The sequence below is a fragment of the Arachis ipaensis genome, chromosome B3 (genome assembly GCF_059453495.1).
Source record: "Arachis ipaensis isolate K30076 ecotype BB chromosome B3, ASM5945349v1, whole genome shotgun sequence".
Taxonomy (NCBI): Eukaryota; Viridiplantae; Streptophyta; class Magnoliopsida; order Fabales; family Fabaceae; genus Arachis; species Arachis ipaensis.
In genome coordinates, this window is record NC_142438.1 from 141,236,190 (window position 1) to 141,248,846 (window position 12,657).

Sequence of the window (12,657 nt, forward strand, 5' to 3'; positions counted from 1 at the left end):
ACTCAAGGAAATCAACAAAAAAGACTTCAAAATCTTCATAAAAAACACAGAAACAAAAGAAGAAAGATTATTCAAGGTACTGTTTCACTAATCGTCGAGGTTTTTTACGTTTCTCTTTCTCATTTCGATCGCGAAACACTAGATAGTCATATTTCTATTTATTAAGTAGATTCATTATGTGTTCTTAGTTTAAAATACATGTTACTGTTCACGTCATATTGTTTAATCGGTGATAACTGTTTTACGTACTATTTCACGTATAGTTTAACGTATATTTCCATGTGTTTTTGTGCATGTTTGTGTGTTTCGAACTGAGTTTGTATAAATAAAAATTTTCGTTGTATTTCAAGTAAATTCACGTGTAACTAGTGCTGTTGTTCTTGAATATTGTTCTTGTGCTTCTAGTGTCATTTTATACATGTTTGGTTAACTTGAATATCATTTTGAACTCATATTATGTCATGTAATCAACAAAATAATAGAGATGTATATGGCTGGTATTTCGGTGGATTTTAAGTGAATTCGAGTGTAACTGATGTTGTTGTCCTATTCCTGGTGTAGCTAGAAACAAAATATTGTTCTTGTACTTTTGGTGTCATTTTATGCATGTTTAGTTGACCTGAATATCATTTTGAGCTCCTATTATGTCATGTAATCTAAAAAATAATAGAGGCATATATGGCTGGTATTTCGGTGGATTTCAAGTGAATTCGAATGTAATTGGTGATGTTGTTATCTATTAACCTTATTTTTTATTTCTTACAGTAAAAATGACAAGTAAAAATCTTACTGCACCAAAATATAATGTAGATACATATATTTTAGACCAACTCAATTTTTTCTTGTATAAATATAGTTTATTTAAATGATTCTCGCTTGTTTACAGAAAACTCATGAAAGAAAGTGAAGCCATCAAATTGATGAAATGAATCGACTTAGAGATAGAGCCATTTTGATAAAGCGAAGCTATCAGATTGTCCAAGCCGTCTGCAGCATTATTAAGTCCTTATTGTCAATTGCGTTCAGAAAATATTGACAGTGAATAGTTTGAAATGTCGTAAAAAGTTAAACATTGTGTACTAAATTGTCTGTTTGAATACATACTTTCTATAAATTATATAGTTTGTGAATATTTAATCCAAGCTTTTTATAAATTTTCTTTACAAAAATAAACTTTTGTGAAGCTGCCTGTATTCAAATGTTGTTAATTATAGCTTCAAAAAATCCAGAAAAACAAAATTAAATAGACTAATATGCCGGATTTCTTTTATAATACACCGAAAAATAACCAAAATACACCAGAAACGCGTGCATACATATTTTTCTGTAAAATTTAACCAGGAGATATGAAAATTCAGAAATTTGAATTGTTACCCTCCTTAAGTATTGAATTGTCTATGTATTGTATATTTAAAACAAACAAATTCCTTCAGATAGTTCAAAACACTAATTTTCAAACAAAAGCAACACCTCAAAATATAAAAAAACAAAGAAAATATAAAAAAGAAGAGCATGCAGAATACACCCAAAATGTTCATTGGTACACCGAAATAGTGTTACGCTACACCGAAAAAACTATTCTATGCTACTAAATCTCTGAACTGATAATTCATAACATGTCCATGATATTGGCTGAAATTTGATTGCACCACTAAGCTACCATAAAAAACTATAGAAAATAAAATTACATATTAGCAAAACTATTAACAAAAATAAACTCAATTACCGCTATTTAAAGAATATCACTTCTACCTCATTTAGAGCTTTTATTTTTTTTCCTTTGAAACATTTGCAATCCGTTTTTTTGTCTTTGAGTTCAAGCTCAAAAAAGAAATTCTGATTCTTCTCTTTCATTCTTAATAAGTATTTCCCAAATTCTTTTGCATCCTCTCGTTCCAAAATATTTCGCACTTCTCTCGTTCAGAACTCATCATCAAACAGAAACTAAAACAATTCAACTATAGAATCATAAAATACAAACAAACTACATTATTTAGACTCAAAACTATACCTCAACACTTGATTCGATTCATAGCAATAATACAATTCACCCTTGTTCAATTGAAAAGTCTGAACTTGTAAATACACCAAAAAGTCCCCACAATACACCAAAATAATTTTGATATACACCGAAACGAGAAATGCAACATATTCATCATAACTCCTAAAATACATTCAATTCAAACCATCAACAATGAACAACAATTTTCACAAGCATTTTCACAATATTATTCACCTACAGAATCATAAATAACTAACGAAAACATTAACTAGAATTGAACCACACCTCAACCACTTCATTAGATTTAAAACAATAATTCACTTCACGCTGGTTCAATTGACAGTCTAAAGTCTAAACTTGAATTATTCATTATTTTCAAAACTGATTTGAATGAAGAAAGAGAACACAGAGAAACGAAAGAAGAAAAACGCAGAGAACACAAAGATGGAAGATCGAAAACAGTGAAAAAATTTGAAAAATGAAAGGAAATCCGTTCGAAAAAGGCAATTATATATTCGCACGTTGATTGAAAAATTGGTTAAATTAGTTGGCGTTTGAGATGAATTAGATTTAAAAGACTTGTAAGGACTTATATAAAAAAATGACTTATATGTGGAGAATAATTGTTTACCAATTTAGTGACTAATTCAATCATTTTTTAAAATTGAAACTATTTTAATAGGAGTTGGAAATTTCAAAGACCAAATTAGATTATATTTTACGTTCGACTGTACGCTTATATTTTAGCGACCAAAAGTCCAAAAGCCAATAGTAAAGGAGACAATGAAGACAAGTGGAATAAGAACATGCATTCATAGAAGGGACAAAGACTCCTTCCAAGCAATACACAACATGGGACCTCTGGAGATAAATACATAATGGGACAAACCAACCAAAAACATGCAATTGGCTCAGTTAAATAACTCTAAACTTATTATCATTTGCTTGTTATTATACATCATAAAAATACAAAAAGTTTCCACAGTAAACATCTTGACTCCACTAAACATTGTTTCAAGTACAAATATTTTGTGCCACATGATGATTTCTTTGTTCATCATTTATTCTATACACTACTTGAAAAACAATGGATAAATATAACAATAAAACAAAAAAGACTCATCCACCGTGAACAAGTACTTACATTACTGCTGCAATAGCTCGTAGGCCTAAACCTATTGAGATCTAGCATCTGTTGTTCCAAATACACAGATTTGAATCTTTCCCATCCAAGATTCCCAATGGATTTGGGGAGGGGGGAGGGTTGCTTTATGATCATGTGATCTTGTGGATATTGCTGAATAAGAGTGTTTTCTTCCACACTTATCTTGTAATCCAAGTACTTTAGTCCCATATTGTGAGAATACAGGAAAGCTAAGAGCAAACTTAGAGAGTAAAATAAGGTTTGCAAGGAGTTTTTAATAGGAGAGAACTTGTAGGGAATTTTCATAGGAGGATTTTATTCTTGATCGTTGAAATTATAGCATAGATGATACTATATATATTTCTGTAGCATTGTAATTGAAACATCGTCAAAAATAAGAAAGAAAATTAATTCACATCATATTTTCTCATATTGTATTTGTTATAGTTAGTGTATTATTGTGGGTAGTGTTCAATTTCATATTACTTTGTATCTATTAGAAGTCCAAATTCTGCTGCAGACTCAACAATTGGTATGAAGAGCCAATGTTATATTATTCATTATTTGCGTGGTAAAATTCAATTTTGAATATAATGGCTTCTACTAGTGGTAATGTCAAAATAGGCAAATATGAAATCGAGAAATTTAATGAGAAAAATGATTTTTTCTATTGGAGGATGTAGATGAAAAATCTGCTTATATCACACAAAAAAATACACAAGGCACTGGTAGGAAAAGAGAAAAAGCCGGAGGAAATGAAAGATGAGGATTGGAAAGAATTAGATCTTGAGGCACGGGCTGCAATAATCTTATGCCTTGAGAGGGATGTTGCTTTTTTGGTAAATAAAGAAGTAACTGCAGCAGGCGTTTGGGCAAAGTTGGAGAGTAACTTCATGACAAAGACCCTAACTAATAAGATCTACTTAAAATCCAAATTGTATACATACAAGATAGAAGAAGGTACATCAATCCGAGAATATATCAATAAGTTTGATAGGATTATATCAAACTTAAAGGATATATATGTGAAGATTGATGATGAGGATCAGACACTCGTATTGTTACTTTCATTACCAAAGTCCTATGAAAATCTGGTGCAGACATTGATGCTGGTGGGTAACACTCTGACCATGGATGAGACGAGAGCATCACTTTTAGCGGATAATCTACGTAAGGTTGCTACAAGTGTAATGTCATCTCCAAATGGAAGAGAGTATAATGATCAAGCACAAGGATTGTTCGCAGCTAGAGGAAGGACTAATGAAAGAGGAAAAGGTAATAAGCGTGGAAAGTCTAGGCCAAAATCTAGACCTCATGCAGAGAGAACATGCTTTAAATGTGGGATCCTGGACATTTTAAAGCAAATTGTCCAAATAAGAAGATAACTTTCAAGAAACAGAACAATGACAACCCAAAAGAAAAGCAAGAAGCAAACTACGTCTCAAATGATGAGGGGGACTGTTACTCTGTGACAGAACAATCTTATGAAATCTTCAATAAGTGGATTCTTGATTCAGGAGCATCTCACCATATGTGCCCAAATAGGAAGTGGTTTACTACCTATCAAAGCATAAATAGTGGCACAGTTTTAATGGGCAATGATCATGCTTGTAAAACTATGGAGTTGGGTAGTATAAGAATCAAGATGCATGATGGAATAGTAAGAACCTTAAAGGATGTGAGACATATTCCAAACTTGCGGAAAAATCTTATCTCCATAGGTTTGTTGGAGAAAAATGGTTGCAAAATAGTTGCGAAAAATGGGGTACTAAAAGTTGTTCATGGTTCTTTGGTAGTGATGAAGAGAGTTTGTCACGGTAATCTTTATTCTCTTTTGGGGACAACAGTCATAGGTGAGTTAGTAATTGGAATCGGTGGAAGTAGAGATCAAACAAATTGCACAAGAATATGGCACATGCAGCTTGGATATATGTCAGAGAAAGGTCTATCATTGCTTTGTGGACAAGGTTTGATGAAGAATATGAAGAAACAACAAATGAAATTTTGTGAGCATTGCGTGTATGGAAAGACACACTGGGTGAAATTTTTTACAAGCAAGCACAAAAGCAGAGAGTTGTTAGACTACGTGCATACTGATGTTTGGGGCCTGTCTAAAGTTACTTCCAAACGTGGTTCTAGGTATTTTGTTACTTTTGTTGATGATTATTCCAAGTATGTTTGGGTTTACTTCCTCATGCATAAGAATGAGGTATTCGACACTTTTAAGCGATGGAGAGCAATGGTTAAAAACCGAACAGGTAAGAAGTTGAAACTCTATGATCAGATAATGGCACAGAGTACATTGATGGGGCTTTCAAGGAGTTTTGTGATCGAGAAGGCATTGTGAGACACTGGACAGTTAGAGAAACACCACAACAGAATGGAGTCCATAAACAACTGAATTGTACGCTACTTGAGAAGGCACGGTGTATGCGCTCTAATTCTGGGTTAGGCAGAGAGTGGTGGGTGGAGTCGGTTGCTACAGCTTGCTACATAGTGAACCGATCCCCACATTCTTCTCAAGATGGAGACACACCTTATAAGGTGTGGTCAGGGAAACATGTAGATTATGAAAAACTCATAGTTTTTGGATGCACAACTTATTATCATGTCAAAGATAATAAGCTTGATGATAGAGCTAAAAAGGTAATCTTTTTGGGGTATCCAAGAGGAGTTCAAGGGTGTCGTCTTTGGAGCGTAAATGATTCTAAGTTTGTAATTAGCAGGGATGTTATCTTTGATGAACGATCTATGGTAGCTTTGTCTAAAGATACGATGCCAGATGATGGTGATGTTGAAAAAACTTCAAATACTCAAGTGGTGGAGATAGAGTCTAAATACCAACAAATAGATTCTAATAATGTTCAGGTGGAGCATCCTAATGCTACTTAAGATGATGCAGAGGATGAACTTGATCACGAGGATATTCAACGAGAAAATGCACATACATTACAACAACAGGAGCATGATTCTTTGGCATCCACTAGGCCAAAGAGAAATTATAAATTCGTTTAGAAGTTTGGGTCAGACAAGCCTTTGAGATATTATGGGTAGGTAAACTTGGTAGATTATGAACTCTCGGTGGAGGATGATGAATCAATCACCTTCAAACTTGCTATCAAAGATAAAGATAGAGAAAGTTGGTTGGTCGCCATGGAAGAAGAGATGCAATCTCTCCATAAGAACAAGACATGGGAGGTGGTCCCATTTCACTGTGGGAAAGACTGTAATTGGTTGTAAATGGGTGTATAAAAGAAAAGAAGATCCTACTAAGTCAGATGGTATAAGATTCAAAGTTAGGTTAGTAGCAAAGGGATTTGCACAAAAAGAAGGTGTTAATTACAACGAGATATTTTTTCCTGTGGTGAAGCACACTTCCATAAGGGTGCTTTTGAGTCTTGTTGCTCAGGGTGATCTTGAGTTGGAATAGCTAGATGTAAAGACAGCTTTCTTGTATGGTGACTTAGAGGAAGAAATTTACATGTATCAACCTGAGGGTTTCAAGGTTGAAGGTAAAGAAAATTAGGTATGTCGCTTAAAGTAATCGCTATATGGACTGAAACAATCTCCTCGACAGTGGTATAAGCGATTTGACTCCTTTATGTTAAAATAAGATTTTTCCAAAAGTAATTATGATTATTGTGTATACATTAATAAGCTTTCTGGAAGTGATTATATCTATCTTCTATTGTATGTAGATGACATGCTTATTGCTTCTAAGAGCAAGGTGGAGATAGATAGGTTAAAGGTTCAACTTGGTAAAGAATTTGAAACAAAAGATTTGGGTGTTGCACGAAAAATATTAGGCAAGAAAATTAAAAGAGAGAGATCAAGGCAAAAATTATTCTTGAGCTAGAAAGGGTACATTGACCGCGTTATTGAAAGGTTCGAAATGAAAAATGTTAAGCCAGTAGTAACACCGTTGGCTCCACATTTCAAGCTCTCTGGTAAACAATCTCCCACAACAGTAGAAGATAAGGCTTACATAGAAAATGTACCTTATGCTAGTGCAGTTGGTAGCCTGATGTATGCTATGGTGTGTATACGCCCAAATATTTCATAGACAGTCAGTATTGTTAGCAAGTTCATGGCAAATCCGGGTATGGCACACTGGGAAGCAGTTAAGTGGATATTAAAGTACTTAAAGGGTACCATTAACATAGGTTTATGCTTTAGTGGAAAATCATGTCAAATCAGCAGTTTTGTTGATTCTGATTATGCTGGTGATCTAGACAGAAGACGTTCTATGACCGATTATGTATATAAAATACAAGGTGCTCCAGTTAGTTGGCGATCAACATTACAAGCTACAGTGGCACTATCTACTACAGAAGTTGAGTACATGACAATAGCAGAAGGGGTGAAAGAAGCATTGTGGCTAAGGAGTCTTCTAGATGATTTGGAATTTCAGTAAGATTGTGTGAATCTGAATTGTGATAGTCAAAGTGCAATTCATTTGGCAAAAAATCAGGTTCATCATGCTCGTACCAAGCATATTGATGTAAGATATCACTTCGTGCGTGATGTTATAGAGAAAGGCAATATTTGTCTTGTAAAAGTACACATAGATGAAAATTCCGCAGACATGTTGACTAAAGTAGTATCGGAAAACAAATTCCAGCATTACTTGGATTTGCTCAACATTATTCCATGTTAAGTATTACATGGCGAATAAAGGAACTACATTTCGTTTGATCCTGGTAAAGGGCATAGGCAGTCGTTGTCAAGATGATGCAACCAGATACGAGTACTACAATTTGTTCGTTCAAAATTTGAGTCAGTTTTTCAAATTGTGATCGAAGTGGAGAATTGTGAGAATACGGGAAGGCTAAGAGCAAACTTAGTGAGTAAAATAAGATTTGCAAAGAGTTTTTAATAGGAGAGAACTTGTAGGGAGTTTTTATAGGAGAATTTTATTCTTGATCATTGAAATTATAGCATAGATGATACTATATATATTTCTGTTGTAATTGAAACATCATCAAAAATAAGAAAGAAAATTAATTCACATAATATTTTCTCATATTATCTTTGTTATAATAAATACATTATTGTGAGTAGTGTTCAATTTCATATTATTTTGTATCTATTAGAAGTCCAAATTCCATTGCAGGCTCAACACATATCCTTTGAGGGCAACTCAAAGTCATATTTGACAAGCCATTCGAAACCACCATGAGGAACTTCTTGTATCAAAACTGCATTCTCGTGAAGGAAAACAATGTTAGTGAGGCCAGCTCCATTTAACTCCCAATAGCACATCACAAGAATTCACCACATTTGCAAAGTTTGACATGCTTCCACCAGCTTCCATTAAAATCGCCTCGAATCCCATGCTTCTAGCCATCTTTGCTATTTCAGCTGTGTTAGTGAATGATCTTGTTCTTCTTCTTGAAAGAATCAAAAGCCTTGGCTGCTGCTTCTTATTCTTATTATTCTCATCTTCACCCTCCTCTCAGAAAATTCCTAAAGTCTTCATGGAATAAGAGTACTTTTGAGAGTCAATGCTTAATTCTTTCGGATACCTTTTGAGACCAACATTCACACCTGATAGGGGTGTTTATAAGTCGGGTGAAATTGGATTTGTCCTGACCTAAATCCGATCTTAAATATATATCGGATATATTTTTTAGACTCTAATTTGGTTCTAAACTCGATGAAATTTAAATATTTTTTAGCCAAAACTATACCGAGTCCAAATCGAATGAAAATTTGGTCTTTAAAGGTTTAACAATAATTTATAAAATAATTTATTTATGATACACTTATTTATAAAAAAAAATTATTATCGAAAAGTTGATATCCATATTTGAACTTGAATTTGTCTATAAATTCTGATTCGATGCTTCTTAATCTATTTTCTAATTTAACAAATATGATTAAAAATAAAACAATAAGCTTATAATTAATATAACAATATTAAAATTAATTTAAAACATATATATCTTTTTTAGTTCTTAGAATACATATGGGTCGGATGAAGCCGCATTCGTCTTGATCCGGTCCAAAATAATGGCCGAGTCTATTTTCGATACTCTTATCCTATTCTAAACCCAATAAAATCACACCAAATTAGTTCCTAAAATATTCGGGACCAGACGAGTCTTTGGCCGAGTCGAGCCATGTGCACCCCCTACCGGGAAGCAGTGAACTTGGTTATCTTTGCCAATGTTCAAGACCTCATAATTGGACAGCTTACCGAGAATTGCTTGGTACTTAGAAATCCACCAAGGACGCATTTCGGAGACAATAAATTTAACTTGTCCATTGAATTGTCTAGAAGATGATGATGTCTGTGAATTCATGGAAGTGGTTGCCAATATAGCCTGAAGTAGAGAGTATCACAGCTGGAATGCTGTGATGTTGCCTGCACTGTGGGAATTTCATGCCATCTTTCACTGCCTTTATTGACCATCTCTTACACGCCTCGTTGCTTCTGCATCGTCCTTTCGCGCAGAAGGCCATATGGTCCATGCCATGAGGAGTTTTCTGGCAAGATTGTTGTTTCAGGTCTCACAATGTAAACAGAGGAGGATTTTCTGCGGTTCAATTGCAAGAATGATTAGCAGAGTAACCCGGACCGATTCAGGGTCCGGTTTATTAATTTTTTGGTCGAATCGACCAGACCGATCCAGGTTTGATAACCATGCGTGAAAGTTGCTTCCCACCTTTCCTTTATTCATGTGTGTAACATGATATACCGGCCACTCATACTCACCACTGCTTCTTCTACCATCTCTTCATTCATGTGTGTAACATGCATGATATACCGGCTACTCACACTCACCACTCACCACCGCTTCTTCTACCATCTCTTCTTTCTTTTTATTTTCTCTCTTCAACAACAAAACCCAAAACGAAAAGATATCATTTTTTTTGTTGTTTTTCTTTTTTAATCTTCGATTATACGATTATGGGTAGTTTTGAAGCCACGAATGTTGTGGTGGCCAGAATCAACAAGCTTGACCCTGAGAATGCGTCGTTGGCCACATTAGTGCTTTTTATTTGGTTAGTTCTCACAATTCTTAGCTACCAGCACTTTACATGTTACTGTGGATATTATTATTTGCTCCGATCTAATCATTAATGTTGGGAATTTCAGTATGAATACAGCATCAACTATTTGGATGATCCCGTTAGGATTAAGTGGAGCTATAAGGTAACTTAATTACTGCTGTGTGCTCATGAACATTTAGAATTCTGTGACAACAAATGTCAAAATCAAGTGAACGGTTGCAATTGCATAATTGTTTGTTTGTGTTGCAACAATGGTGTATCTAACGAAGTTGGAGCTGGTAATCCTTGGCCTGCTTGCGTGTAGTGTTAGTAGGCAGCAGCCATTATTGAGGGTACCCTGATTGCAACACTGATGATAATGATACACAATGTTTAGGGCCATGTTTATAGTAACGACATACAAGTGGTTTGACACGTGGGACTCATGCTGCCGATTCTTGGAGCATCCAATTTCTTGGAGCATCCAATTTCTTGGAGCATCCAATTTCTTGGATGGGGTGCAGTGTTCTCTCAGGAATTGTTAGAGGATACAGATGGCAAAAAATGGGTGCTTTTATTAACTTAGGGTCATATTATGTAGTTGGAATTCCATCCGCTATTGTATTAACTTTCGTTTTGCATCTTGAAGTAAAGGTATGTAAATACCAAACTGAAATCTATTGTTATTATTTGCGGAGTGTCTTAGGTATTGTGCAGGGACTCTGACTTGGAATCATATGTGCCCTTGTTGTTCAAGTACTTAGTCTTATGATAGGTGTCAACTTTTTTTTTTCTTTTTGCTTTTTCTTTGAACTTTTAGTTTTGCTTATTAGTTACTGATATGGTTAGGGATAGCTACCGAAAGAGTTAATAATTCAGGATAAATAAGTACTGATAGAGTTAATAATTCACTAATATTGAACGTAACCTAACTGAGTTAGAACTTAATTGATTCGATTTACATAAAGTTATTTTAGCATATATATGTAAGCTAATTTATTTTAGAACATTTGTCTAATATTGATTCCAGCTCGTGCCCTGACTCACTAAAATAACTCTCTATATAAATCGAATCAATTAAGTTCTGACTCAGTTAGGTTACGTTCGATGTTACTGAATTATTAACTCTTTCAGTACTTGTCTGTGCTGAATTATTAACTCTTTCAATAGTTATTCTTATCTAAAATAACAAATTTAACCATATGAGTAACTAATAAACAAAACTAAAAGTTTAAAGAAAAAGCAAAAAAAAAGTTGACACCCCTTTTTGCCATCAATGCAAAGAGTTATGAACTTATGATCATGAGATGAAGTACTTGAACAACAAGGGGCAAGGGCTCCAAGTCAGAGTCCCTACACAATACCTAAATAATTAAGACACTCCCCAAATAATACCAATAGATTTCAGTTTGGTATTTACATACCTTTACTTCAAGATGCAAAACGAAAGCTAATACAATAGCTAATGATGTCTGTGAATTCATGGAAGTGGTTGCCAATATAGCCTGCAGTAGAGAATATCACAGCTGGAATGCTGTGATGTTGTGTGCACTGTGGGAATTTCATGCCATCTTTCACTGTTTTATTGACCATTCTCTTACACGCCTCGTTGCTTCTGCATCGTCCTTTCTCGCATAAGGCTTTATGGTCCATGAGGAGTTTTCTGGCAAGATTGTTGTTTCAGGTCTCACAATGTAAACAGAGGAGGATTTTCTACGGTTCAATTGCAAGAATGATTAGCAGAGTAACCCGGATCGATTTAGGGTTCGGTTTACCAATTTTTTGGTCGAACCGACCAGACCGATCCAGGTTTGATAACCATGCGGAAAAGTTGCTTCCCACCTTCCCTTTATTCATGTGTTTAACATGATATACCGGCCACTCACACTCCCCAGTCACCACTCACCAATGCATGATATACCGGCCACTCACCACGGCTTCTTCTACCATCTCTTCTTTCTTTTTATTTTCTCTCTTCAACAACAAAACCCAAAACGAAAAGATATCTTTTTTTTTCTGTTTCTTTTTTTAATCTTCGATTATACGATTATGGGTAGTTTTGAAGTCACGAATGTTGTGGTGGCCAGAATCAACAAGCTTGACCCTGAGAATGCGTCAAAGATCGTTGGCCACATTCTCTTCAACCTCTAAGAACCTGACCTTGTTCGCTTGGCTTCAACCCCTGACTATGTCCTTCATGACCTTGTTTTCTAAATCAAAACCCACTTGGGACTCTCTTCTTCTTCACCTGCTTCACCTTCTAACACCATTCTCAACAACCATTTACCACCAAGACACCCCACTACTTCTCCTGCAGCAGCAACAACCACTTTTCAGGCTTCAGTGCTGGTAACAACCTACTTTCTGGGTTACCAAATAGCCCAAATTCAAGTTTTTCGGTATCTTGTGACAGTATTTATGGTGGGTCTGTGTCAAAATCTAAACTTTCACCTAATGTGAGGAGTGATGGTGCTGATGACTCTTTTGTTGATGAGCAAAAAATGGGTGATTACCT

The 12,657-nt window shown here is 34.9% G+C and overlaps 1 pseudogene; it reads right to left on the bottom strand.

Moving 5' to 3' along the window:
* LOC107633919 (alpha-1,3-arabinosyltransferase XAT3-like) overlaps positions 1-12,092 on the bottom strand; it is a 20,185-nt pseudogene extending 8,093 nt beyond the window's left edge.
* Between the last annotated feature and the right edge of the window lie 565 nt (positions 12,093-12,657).